We start from the raw sequence: 13,737 nt of genomic DNA on the forward strand, positions 1-13,737 counted from the left end.
AGAAGGACTGTTGTTCTTTGGTCACCTAGTTATAAAAGAATAAATGGCTCCTGTCTATTACAATTTTTAACGCATTTTTTGTTCACTGATGCCATAAATGTTCCTGGCATAGTAATTGGCCTTGGTATATTCAGTGACTGAAAGCAACAGTTGTTGCTCTAAGAAATGCAGTACAAAGCTAGGTCTGCCTGTAGCTGACAGCCATCAGCTTGCTCCTCAGGCAGGTTCTGTCTGTGTATGGGAGATCACAATGTGAACCACTGATTGATCAGCTGAGGCAAGTGTGGGGTCAGCTGTGGGAGCACAGGTGAAAGTTATGTAGCTGTGCTCCCTGGAGGGGTGGAGTTCGACTCCACCTCCTCTGAGACCTCATTTAAGGGCTGACCCTCACTGAGGCAGCATCTCTTGGAGATTGCTCACCAGGGAGGATCGCCTCAGCTCTGGTGAATTCCCTTTTCCTTATATCTTCTGTATTTCTACCATTTTGCTTGTAATTGCTATCCTTGTTAATACCAGCATAGTTATTGCCAATACATTTGGCGAGCCAGGCAGGAGCCACTGACTTGGCATCTAGAAATATAAGGAAAAAAAAAATGTCCTTTGTGTGGAAAATCTTTAATTGGTACAAGGGGGAGAAGACCACCCCCTTAGGGACATGCCTTCCTGGACAAATTCCAGGTTTTGAGGCGTCCCCATATTACCAATTAGCAACAATTATTGAACAATGGGGCCCTTTAAGAGTACCAAATAACATGGACGCCTATTGTCTAACTGATTACTTTCTAGGACTACAAAAAGATATCTTAATTACAAAAGAAAAGCGAATGGCTGCATCTATGGCAGCCTGGCCATTATTAAATGCTTTAAATCGGGCAGAGATAAAATCAAACAACATTGCACATGAAAATGAATTGTTAAAGGCCCGTATTGAAAAATTGGAGGGTGAGATCAATCTATTGACAGGAAAAAAACCGTCATTTTCTTCCTCCAACCCTCAAATTAGATACATTTCATTTAATGACGATCAAGATCCTGAAGAAATGAATCAAAATAAGATCACTAAATCTGATCTAGAAAAACCATCTGAGACGGACTCACTAGAAGTCCGTCCAGTAATAACTCAAAAAACAAAGAAAATTCAAGATCGACCAGCAGGAGTGCCTCCTGATCAATGGCCCCCTGCCGAATCTGTTTTACATGTAACAGTCCGTCCATATACGCCTACTGAACTCATGGACCTAGTGCAACGATTTAGGCAAAGGCCAAGGGAAAGTGTTCCGGCTTGGTTATTACGGTTATGGGATTCAGGGGCAGATAGTGTACTGGTTAGTGGCCCCGAAGTATCTAAGTTGGCCACAATAACAGTACATCCTGCCCTTCAGCAGAGACTGTATGCTGGGACTCAGTTCCCTGAAGAAAACCATTCAATTGTAGAATGGATAATGGCTGCTTGCCGCATGGTGTGGACAAATAAAACTGACATGCCAGTAAACACAGGGATGTGGTCTTCTATGGAAGACCTTCAAAATGATATATGCGAATTAGGTATGAGAGAGGCTATCTACAAAGACACATTCGATAGCCCTGATATGGTTAAATTTTCTGCGGGAATGAGGGACCTAATTTTACAGCAAGCACCCTCTCATATGTATGGAACCTTGGTTTCCATACTTAATCCAGTAGTATCCGCAGAGGCAGTAGTCCAACAAGCCGCTCAATTAGTAGCAGACCTCGGAGAAACTGAGCGTTTACGAGCTAAGCGCAATATCAGGGTGATTGAGGATGCCGAGGCTTTTCCAATAGTGCGAGCCAGAAGATTGGCCCCGCGAACTTCTCGGGCAGGACCTGTTAGGGTATCCCGGAAACAAATGTTTAATGATCTGCTCCGGGCAGGCGTTCAGTTTTCAAAAATTGATGGGCAGCCCAATCAGGTTCTCCTTCAGTTGTGGAAGCAACTGAAGGATGAACAAAAATTTCAGAATAAACCCAAAAGGCCAGGGATAAGATTTATAGAGCGGCGACCAACAACAACATGGAATTTAGAAGATTTTATAGTTCCAAATAGGAAAAAGAAGCCACCTCAGGTGCCTCGGGTTACGACACCGGAGGTATCGGAGGTAAAAGACTTGAATCTGGCTCAGTTCATGGCTTGACGAGGGATGTCAGTCCTCCTAGGGCCTCTAGACGGGACCGGAGGCCCTATGTGGAACTGACGATATACTGGTCCCGAAAGAATATACAGAAGGTTATGGCCCTAGTTGATACCGGGGCAGAGACATCTATAATATATGGAGACCCAACTAAATTTAAAGGTAATAGAGTGATGATTGGAGGTTTTGGGGGACAAACCATTCCGGTCACCCAAACCTGGGTAAAACTGGGGGTCGGGCGTCTTCCACCACGGGAGTACAAGGTATCCATTGCCCCAATTCCAGAGTATATATTAGGAATTGATATCCTGTGGGGTCTGGCTCTCCATACAACAGTGGGAGAGTTCCGATTGCGGCAGAGATGCATTAGTATCCGGGCAATCCAGACAATATTGAGAGGCCATGCAAAACATGAGCCTATTTGTTTGCCGAAGCCACGCCGGATTACTAATGTGAAACAGTACAGACTCCCGGGTGGGCAGGATGAAATAACAAAGACGGTGCAGGAATTAGAAAGAGTGGGTATTATAAGGCCTGCACATAGCCCATATAACTCCCCAATATGGCCAGTGCGAAAACCGGATGGAACATGGAGGATGACAGTAGACTATAGGGAATTAAATAAGGTCACGCCACCTGTTCATGCGGCTGTACCCAATATTGCCTCCCTAATGGACACACTAAGCAGGGAAATCAAAACATATCACTGTGTCTTGGATTTGGCGAATGCATTCTTCAGTATTCCAATCAGTGAAGAATCGCAAGATCAGTTTGCATTTACATGGGAAGGGAGGCAATGGACTTTCCAGGTCCTACCCCAAGGGTACGTACATTCGCCCACTTTTTGTCATAATTTAGTGGCACGTGATCTGGCTAAGTGGGAAAAGCCAAATAATGTCAATTTATATCATTATATTGATGACCTCCTGTTAACATCCGATTCGTTAGAGGCAGTGAGACAAGCAGCAGATTTGTTGATAGCTTACCTGCAGAAAAGAGGGTGGGCTATAAACCCACAGAAGGTGCAAGGTCCGGGGCTATCTGTAAAATTCCTGGGAGTAATTTGGTCCGGGAAAACCAAAGTACTACCCAGTGCGGTAGTAGATAAAGTCCAAGCGTTTCCAGTCCCTACAACATCAAAACAATTGCAAGAATGTTTGGGTATATTGGGGTATTGGCGCTCCTTTATACCTCATTTAGCTCAGCTATTAAGGCCATTATACAAGCTTACAAAGAAGGGTCAATCATGGAATTGGGGAAAGATAGAACAGGATGCTTTCCAACAGGCAAAACTGGCAGTTAAACAAGCTCAGGCGTTGGGTATATTTGATCCGACCCTCCCAGCTGAACTAGATGTTCATGTTACTCAAGATGGTTTTGGCTGGGGCCTGTGGCAACGCCAGAGTTCTGTTCGAACCCCCATTGGATTCTGGTCTCAGGTTTGGCACGGAGCAGAAGAACGATATAGCATGATTGAGAAACAGTTATTGGCTGCCTATTCGGCATTACAAGCAGTAGAGCCGATAACGCAAACAGCAGAGGTCATAGTTAAGACTTCATTACCAATCCAGGGGTGGGTGAGAGATTTGACTCACCTTCCTAAGACGGGGGTGGCCCAAGCACAAACGGTGGCACGATGGGTCGCCTATCTAAGCCAGAGAAGCAGTCTGTCTTCATCTCCACTTAAAGAAGAACTACAGAAGATCCTAGGCCCAGTGACGTATCACAGTGATACATCAAAAGAACCGATGGTTGCTCCACCAGAGAAGAGTCCCGTTCAGGAAGGAAGATATCCTATTCCTGAAGATGCCTGGTATACGGATGGGTCCAGCAGAGGCAACCCGAGCAAGTGGCGAGCAATAGCATACCATCCCTCTACTGAGACCATCTGGTTTGATGAGGGGGATGGTCAAAGCAGCCAATGGGCAGAATTGCGAGCCGTGTGGATGGTTATAACTAAAGAACCTGGTGACGGCGTCCTGAACATCTGTACAGATAGTTGGGCTGTGTACCGGGGGCTCACTCTGTGGATTACGCAATGGGCTACCCAGGAATGGACTATCCACGCCCGACCGATTTGGGGTAAAGACATGTGGGTAGACATTTGGAATACGGTCAAACACAGGACAGTATGTGTCTACCATGTCTCTGGTCATCAACCCTTGCAGTCACCAGGAAATGATGAAGCTGACACACTGGCCCGAATCCGATGGATTGAGAATTCACAATCTGAAAATATTGCCCGTTGGTTACATCAGAAGCTACGGCATGCTGGACAGAAGATAATGTGGGCAGCTGCTAAAGCATGGGGGCTGCCTGTACAACTATCTGATATCGTTCAAGCATGTCAGGATTGCGATGCTTGCTCAAAGATGAGACCGAGACCGTTGCCTGAAACAACATCCCACATTGCTAGAGGATATAGTCCTCTTCAGAGATGGCAGGTCGACTACATTGGGCCCCTCCCTCGGTCTGAGGGGGCGAGATATGCCCTGACCTGCGTTGACACTGTAAGTGGACTGCTGCAAGCCTATCCTGTACCAAAGGCAAATCAAGCATACACAATTAAGGCACTTACTAAACTGATGTCTGCATACGGGACACCTCAAGTTATCGAGAGTGACCAAGGGACTCACTTCACTGGAGCGATGATACAGCGCTGGGCAGAAGAAAACAACATTGAATGGCGATTCCACCTGCCATATAACCCAACAGGGGCAGGCCTTATTGAACGTTATAATGGTATCCTTAGGGCTGCCCTGAAAACAGACTCTCAGTCCCTGCAGGGGTGGACAAAAAGATTATATGAAACCGTGCGGGACCTGAATGAAAGACCTCGGGATGGCAGACCCAGTGCCCTGAAAATGTTACAAACTATATGGGCCTCCCCTCTTAGGATCCAAATTACAGGCACCGATAATAAGGTAAAACCGCAGGTTGGTACTGAAAATAATCTTCTGCTCCCTGCCCCTGAGAATTTAGAACCGGGAATCCATAAGATAAATTGGCCTTGGAAGGTGCAGGTAGGACCCAAATGGTGTGGCCTACTTGCACCTTGGGGGAGATTATTGGAGGTGGGAGGTTCAGTCACCCCCTCGGTGATAGGTACATGGCCTACTGACATCGTGGTCAATACTCCGGCCTTTATTGCTAAAGGAACACCTATTATGTCCCTGTGGCAGATCAAGACTCCTCCTCTGGTGCCAGATATAGTTATACAGCCACAGATATCTGGCCAGAGGGTATGGTATCGGAGGCCGGGACATAATCCAGTACAAGCAGAAGTATTGACCCAAGGTAAGAACACGGCCTGTATCTTGCCCTGGAAGGCGGATCTTCCCCTCCTAGTACCCTTGAAACATCTATATTACTCCCCTTAAGATTGATTCTAAGCCTCTAGGACCATTACTCTGGACTGATGAAACGCAGACGGACCTGCACTTCAAGATGATTTGTCTCTGGTAACATCTATCAAGCACTGGCCCATGGAAGATCATAAACACCCATCCAATCATCATCATTTGAATAATATCAACATCTAATGCGACGGGAGATTGTATCAGCGTCGTGATTGGGTCTCTGTAATAAGGGGAACTCACCTAATCATTGGTTCACGTTGTGAAGGGGTGGAGTGTATGGGAGATCACAATGTGAACCACTGATTGATCAGCTGAGGCAAGTGTGGGGTCAGCTGTGGGAGCACAGGTGAAAGTTATGTAGCTGTGCTCCCTGGAGGGGTGGAGTTCGACTCCACCTCCTCTGAGACCTCATTTAAGGGCTGACCCTCACTGAGGCAGCATCTCTTGGAGATCGCTCACCAGGGAGGATCGCCTCAGCTCTGGTGAGTTCCCTTTTCCTTATATCTTCTGTATTTCTACCATTTTGCTTGTAATTGCTATCCTTGTTAATACCAGCATAGTTATTGCCAATACAGTCTGGATGGAATGAAGGGCATGAAATACTGATGTGCTCATCAAACGCTGCTTGTTAGCTTAGAGACAAGGTGTTGAATTGGTTTGTTCATGTATTGCAAACAGGTTACTTAGCTGCCTTCATTTTAGCTTCAGAAGAACATGTGCAGAATACAGAATTGATTAGAAGAAATAAGAACTGTCTGCATAGAACTTACTCTTTCCTTACACAGGAGAATCAAGCACACGTTTGTATGTGAGTACCTCCAGAGGTGAAACTTGATCCCCCAGATGTAATGAGCAGAGACATTACAATCAGTTCTAACTGTATCTTAATGCTGTGCTGAATAAGCCTGAGTCAGGATGTAAACCACTTTCTCTTTTTTTCTTCAGATGAAGCCATTAATTTTGTCAGCAAGTCCAAAACGACTCCAGAAATATCAGTCAGTCCTTCTGAAGACCTGGAGCTGGTGTGTGAGGTGTCAGCTGCAAGCGGAGCTGTCGTATAGAAGAAAGATCAAATAGAGGTGAAGCAGGACCAGAGGACAACCATCATCTCCCAGGGGACGCACCGCAAGCTCATGGTCAAAAATGTGACCCTGAAAGACCAAGGGAGCTACAGCTGTGAAACAAAAGATGACAAAGCAACATTCCAAGTGAAAGTCAGAGGTGAGAAAATGCTTGGAATCCCAGAGATAAAGGAACACTTCATTTTGTGTGTCTTGCATTTGGAGGATCAACTTACAGCCTCTCTGGTGCAAAACATTTTGGCTATAGGACTTTCTTTGTCATCTAGTGTCATAGCAACACTTTTCTACATGTGCTTTTCCATCCAGGAATGAATTACTGCAACAAACAATAGGCAAGGAGGGTAACTTGTGCAGCTCTTGTAGTCAGCTGGTGTCTGCAGGGTTACAGTGCAAGAGCACACCAGGCATGCAAGGAGTGAGAAAAGGGGAGGTGTTTGATGAGATCTGGTTACAAAATTTGAATGACACAATGAGGTGGAAAATGCCACTAATCAGACTCATAAATGGCCTGGGTTGCAAAGGCCCACAGTGCTCATCCAGTTCCAACCCCCTTCTTCCTATGTGCAGGGTTGCCAACCAGCAGCCCAGGCTGCCCAGAACCACATCCAGCCTGGCCTTGAATGCCTGCAGGGATGGAGCATCCACAGTCTCCTTGGGCAACCTGTTCTAGAGGCCATTCCCTTCTGATTTACTGGAAATGTAGAGAGACATCAGAAGAAACAAAGAGAAGGGAGGAGGTTCAGCAGTGCATGCAGGTGTTCTAAATCTCATGTCCAAATCTGCTATCAGACTGCGAAATGTTTAGATTTATGATATGATATGAAATGATATGCCTATTCATTTCCCAAGGCAAAATAGAGGGGAAAGTATTTTCCTGTCTTAATGAGGCATCATGATGGTCCCTGTGAAGGGCAAGTATAATGAAAATGGGGAACTGGAGTAAGCTCTGCAGCAGACTACAGCAAAATGGTGTGACTGTTGTGATGTCCCTGCAGAGAAAGAAGACGTGTTTACAAACAAGGACAAGGTACAAAAGGAGGTGAAGGCTGCACTGACTCAAAATGCCACGCTGAGCTGCGAGGTGGCCCAGGAGAAGATGGAGGTGAAGTGGTACAAGGAGGGGAAACTGATCACCTCGAGCAAGAAGTTCAAGGTGGAGTCAGAGGGCAAACAGTGTCGGCTGGTGGTGATCCAGGTAGAGAAGAAAGATGCAGGGGAGTACAGCTGCGAGGCTGCTGGCCAGAAACTCACCTTCAAGATTCATGTCACAGGTGAGAGAGAACACATTTTGGCCTTTCATTCTAGAATGTTTTAGAAAACGGTCATTAGTTTGTAAGTTTTCCCTGCTATGCTTAAAATTTTTGGAGCTGAACTTTGGGGTGGTTAATTTCTGATGAGGAAATTGAACAAATTATTCTAAATACAGTTGTGAGGCAGCTCCATCTTTTAAAATCTTCAGGAATTTCCTTTTGCTGTGGGAATGAGGCCATAGACAAGAAAGTTCTGATTGCACTTCTCCATTCCCACGTGCCTGTACCACTAGAACAACTCTGCAATGCAGCTGCGTCTCAGGAAGTTTCAGAACAGGGGCTTTGTGTCAAGCACTAGGGGGTGTGCTCTATGTAACATGTTTTTGTCTTGGAAGGGCTCATTTAGCATGGGAGAGAATACTACAGGAATGTTTTGTATAAGTTGATGTTTTGAAGACATAAGTAAATGGCAGCTAGGGGACGAAAGAGTCATGAGAGTCATACAAGAAGCATCACAGAATGCCTTTTGTTGGAAGGGACCTGGAGGATCATCCAGTTCCAATCTCTGTCCTGGAAAGGAACACATTCTTTGAGACTAGGTTGCTCTAACACCCATCCAGCCTAGACTTGAACGTTTTCAGGGATGGGGCATCCATAAATTGCACAACTTCTCTCCACATCATTCTCTTGGGGCATCAGACTGGGAGAACTGATTCATTTTTCTGACTCCTTCCCCAAAACCTGCTCTTCTTTCAAGAGGCCAAACTAATGTATCTCTCTCTTTTCAGAGCCAGAATTTGTATTTACAAACAAGGAGAAGGTACAGAAGGAGGTGAAGGCTGCAACAACAGAAAAATGCCACGCTGAGCTGCGAGGTGGCCCAGGAGAAGATGGAGGTTGTCATCAATTTATAAGCAATGAGCCAATAATGTTCCAATTATAAACTTTTATTAATTGTAGCGGGTAAAACAAAAAGGCAATTCAGCGCTGGGCGACAGGGGGATTATTGTTCCTCCAACTGCCGCGCCGTCCCGTCCCTTGCAACTTCTTTTGTATTGTCCATCCCGAGCGTATTGTCCTTTAATTGGTCGGTCGTGATCGTGCGACTTGGTGTGTCGTTCCTTGGTTGGTCCTTCCGTGGAACTTTGTATCCATCGGGGCGCGCTTTGCCTGTAACTATGCAGAGTACACAATCTACCCATAAAATTAGAGTGTTCTGCAACCCTTGTGGCCTCCATATTCCACCATCATATCCCGGTCCTAATGAACAAGCACTCCACCACAATGCTACCACATCCCGGTCTTAATGAGCAAACATTTTATCACAGAGGTCAAGTGATAAAAGGAGGGGAAACTGATCACCTCGAGCAAGAAGTTCAAGGTAGAGTCAGAGGGCAAACAGCGTCGGCTGGTGGTGAGCCAGGTGGAGAAGAAAGATGCAGGGGAGTACAGCTGCGAGGCTGCTGGCCAGAAACTCACCTTCAAGATTCATGTCACAGGTAAGACAGGTGTTGTATGAAATACAGCAGAGAACAGTAAAGTAAAATCTAGTTTCTATTATACAGTGATCCAGGTGCAGTAGTCTGTGCTGAGGTTTTTTCCTTAGACTTGATTGCCTGGGTTTGTAGAAAGTATTTGGTTTCAGTATGACACAAAGACCTGTTTCAGTCTGTCTGTAGAGCAATAATTAGTAATATATGTACAGTGGAAGCAATATTCAAGATATTATTCAAATCTCTCCTGTGCCTGAGATCCCAAACTGTAATTCTTGTTCACCTAAACATTTGACTAAGATAAGTATGTGCAGTGAGGCTGGAGTGCATGTTGTACTTGCAGCCTTTCATGGCAGGAGAAGCAGGAACTTCTCCTAGTAGTACACTGCCTTTTTACTATGCCTTTATGTTGGAGGCTGCATCTGGATAGGTGAGTCTGCTACTCACAGTAAGAGACCTGGTAGAGCTGACTATTGCCAGAGCTCAAAGTAAGATAGATATCTGCAAATCACACACAAAGAACAAAGGACTGCGTTGGTGAGCATATTTCCTTTGTGCCTTTGACAGTCACAGTTGTGGCAATGGTAGAGGCCATGAGGAGTCTGTTCAGGAAGCCAGGAGTACTGTTCTGGGTCATGAAAAGGCAGCCAGTGGTTTGACTATCACATGTTTATGTGTTTTGATGTTTCACAGTGGGTCTTAAGTAAAAGGAACTCAGGTTTTGGTTGCCTGCAGGACAGATGTTCTTTTGGGTTCAATATGTTTGCATAGTGACTTGCAACCATGGGACTGGTGTTCAAGGACCCTCTTGGTTCCTTCAGTTCCTAGGTTCTTTCTTGCCTAGATTTGACACTTTGTTTCAACAGAAGAGCTGATATTCTCTAGTGAAGGCTATTAGTTTGGGCACAAGTGGTAACCTAAACCTGTTCCAACCTGTACATACAAACCTGCAAGTTGGTCTCATTTCGGTCCCTCAGTCAATACTTTTTCTTTTCTTCCCTCAGAGCCAAAACCTGTGTTTATAAACCAGGAGCAGGTGCAGAAAGAGGTGAGTGCTGCCCTGGCAGCAAGTGCCTCCCTCAGCTGTGAAGTAGCACAGGATCCAACCGAAGTAAAATGGTACAAGGATGGAAGACTGCTTGCCTCCTCCAGAAAGTTCAGAATGGAATCTGTGGGCAAAACACGGCGTCTGGTTGTGGAGCAGCTGGAGAAGAAAGATGCTGGAGAATACATCTGCGAGGCTGCTGGCCAGAAGATGACCTTCAAGTTGGAAACAACTGGTGAGCATTCGCTTTGGGAGCACTAAGCAGCTTTTTATGTGGCTTAGAGGAAGACTGGCTGTCTTCTACCCTGTGGGCATGGAACAGCCACAATTCCCCCCGGAACAACATCAATGACCCACACCACAAGTTGGATTCTCCTTTTTAATGTAGTGGTAGCGAGGTGAAAATCTGGCTGTGGAATATTTTTGACTAAGGAACTTCTACTTTAATTTCTAGATGCGCTGAATTACCCTCTGGAGTGTCTTTCTGAATATATAAGCAACCATGGGTGACTATGATCCTGATTTATATCTAGGTTCAGGCTTACTTTTTCAGTTAGGTTAGATCAATAGCTCCAGAGAAGATAGGGAAATACAGCAGTTCACTGATACCATGTGTCAGAAGAATGCAGCTCAGTGCTGGGCAGTTTGCTGCTTCATTCCCTCTTACAAGTTGCACCCAAGGCTGGAAAAGACCACTGAGATAGCTGAGTCCAACCCAGCCCACCCTCACTGGACTTACTAACCACGTCCCCAGTGCCACATACCCGTGGCTCTTGAGCACCTCCAGTGACTGCGGTATATCAGCGTGGTTGCTTCAGTTGTGGGAGTTTTCAGACACTGGCTGTTGTTCTAGCGAGACAAAAAACCAAAACTGATGGAACAGTGTCTATACAGGAAGCAACTGGCTGTCCTGATGGCTGCCAACAGTTTTACACAAGGTGTGTCATGCAAGCTTGCATGAGTCTGGTTTAAAAACTTGCTGTTCTGATGGAAGGAGAGGATGTTGGTACAGGATAACTGCGGGATTTGTGCTCTCCCGACATCCAGTTGCAATCACAGCTTATTGTTGCTATAGAAAACAGCTTCTCTGTAGACAAATTGAGTTAGTTCCAAAAAGTGGCTGAAGCCCTAAGTGATCCAAGGTGAAGCATGATCCAAACTGGAATTTAACTAATTGTAGTAGGGAATCCAAGCCTTAATGAGATGAGTTATTTAAAATATGAGTCCTCCATCTAAAACAGCATTGAACTCTTACTCTGGTTTATGATAGAAGTGAGAGTTTAACAGCAGAAGTCTGAAGTTATGCTCCATATTTCTCATCACTCAAGAGAATATTTGAATATATGAATTCCTTTGGCTATGTTAGAGCTCATAATGAGGTCAGCTGATGTTCTTTAAATGCTCGGAGTCTAGCAATGTGGGGAAGTGGACTGCTATTTGCTGTTGAGCTTTAGGCTAAGAAGCCTGATTTTAGAGGACTGTGGACTTCCCCTTTCCCTTCCCCTCTCCTCCCCTTCTCCCTGGACTGATCCCACATGGTTTGAGAATGATTTCAGATCAAGGTAAATGAGGAATCGCCGTGTGAAAACCTGTTGTTTTACTGCACTATAAGAGACACTTAGTCAAAAGACAAGTGTGTGTTCCAAGCTTGAGATTGCAGGAGATCCTAGAAACAACTCAGCTGCTCAAACCTGTAGTCTGGCTGAATCTTTTATTGTCAGTTTTGGTCAGGAGGAGATGCTTGAGTAAGACAAATAAAAGGTCACGGGTAAGTTGGTCCTTCTTGTGATATACTTCTAGGCTTTCATCAGGGAGAAGCTTAATTAGTCCAAATAATCATAGCAGAAACCACACCAAGAGCATGAGAGTGAAATTTATACTTTCTTGACGTGAAGGAAAATTTTACCTGGTTCTGCCATTCCCCAAATATTTGTTTCCTTATGACAAGAAGAACTTTGCAGAAGTAATTTTTTTTTTTCAGTCTTGCGTGCAACACAAAAAGGGGTAAAATCTAGGAGGCCACCTGAAATGTTTTTTCCATCTGGAAGGATCCATTTAACAGCACCCATGGACCTGGTTATGAACAAAACTAAGTTCCCAACTAAATCCACATTCTTCTTTCTCCTTCTCAGAATTGCCTGTGAAAATCAGCAAACCATTGGCAGACAGTAGCGTCATTGAGAAGGACAAGGTCACATTTGAGTGTGAGCTGTCCAGGCCCAACATGGACGTCAAGTGGTTCAAGGTATGGCATGTAATGGTATTTTCCTTTCTGATTTCTCTGGAAATGAATGAGAGCCTTTAATTTCACTTCCAAGGGATGTGAGTCTGAGCTTTTCCTTGATAGCTTTTTCACTGCTCTCTTTTCTTTATGCTCTTTTATTTGCCCAGATCAGCACTCTTTGTTATTATGTCCTGAGTTCATTTATCAAGTTGAAATTGAAGTTTGTTTTGGTTTTATTGTGAACTTTTTAGGTCATGCTGCACAAAATATTGTTGGTTGAACTACAGTACAGTCTTGAGCTTCAAGTCTAACACAGAAATTCTCAGCCGGGATTTTGTAGCCTTGTTGTGAACTGGGTTTTTGGGGTGAAATCTCAGTTTTCTTTGCACCTGACAGTGTGAGAATTTGCTCTGGCACTTTGTGTACCTCCCTGGTGCTCAGCTGTTCCTTCCCTTACTTGGGGATAACGTCATTTATTCAAGGTGATGTCCAAACAGGCTTGTTAACAGTCCTCCGCAGTGCTTTAAGCTGTCATAGGTCAGCCAGAATTTATGCATGTTCTATAGCCATTCCTTCATGTTGAAAACACTGCACTGTGCTTAAGCTTCAGCATATGTTCCAGTAAGCACAGTTCCATTAATTCTAGGGGAGTGGGTGAATTAAGCATAGATCTGAAGGCTCCCTTTGCTCAGTGCAGAGATGGAAGGACTAATGGAGATCTGACTTGATATTTTCCCTTCTAGGATGGGAAGGGAATCTGTCAAAGTAAAAAAGTGGGCATTACTTCCCAGGGAAATAAGAGAAGTCTCATTATTCACAAGTGTGAATATGAAGATCAGGGAACATCCACATGCTGAGCAGCCTAAGACAAGACATCAGCTACCCTAAAGGTTCATTTTATGTTTAACTGAAAGAGCAAATAAATCCTCTTGTGGTATTTTGCACCACGGGAAGAAATGCTTCATGGGCAGATTGGGCATTTCTTGGTTAGTCCTTTTGGATACCTTTCTCTTTCTTCTTTATGCTCAAGACAGATTTTCCCTCCATGTGTTGCATTGGTTAAACCCCAGTTTGTAGCTCATCATTGGGCTCTGAAGCATCAGACTTGTTACTGAACACACGGGTCTGCTGTGC

Source organism: Coturnix japonica, chromosome 29, assembly GCF_054131305.1.
Source record: "Coturnix japonica strain WE chromosome 29, WE-NBRP24, whole genome shotgun sequence".
Classification (NCBI taxonomy): Eukaryota; Metazoa; Chordata; class Aves; order Galliformes; family Phasianidae; genus Coturnix; species Coturnix japonica.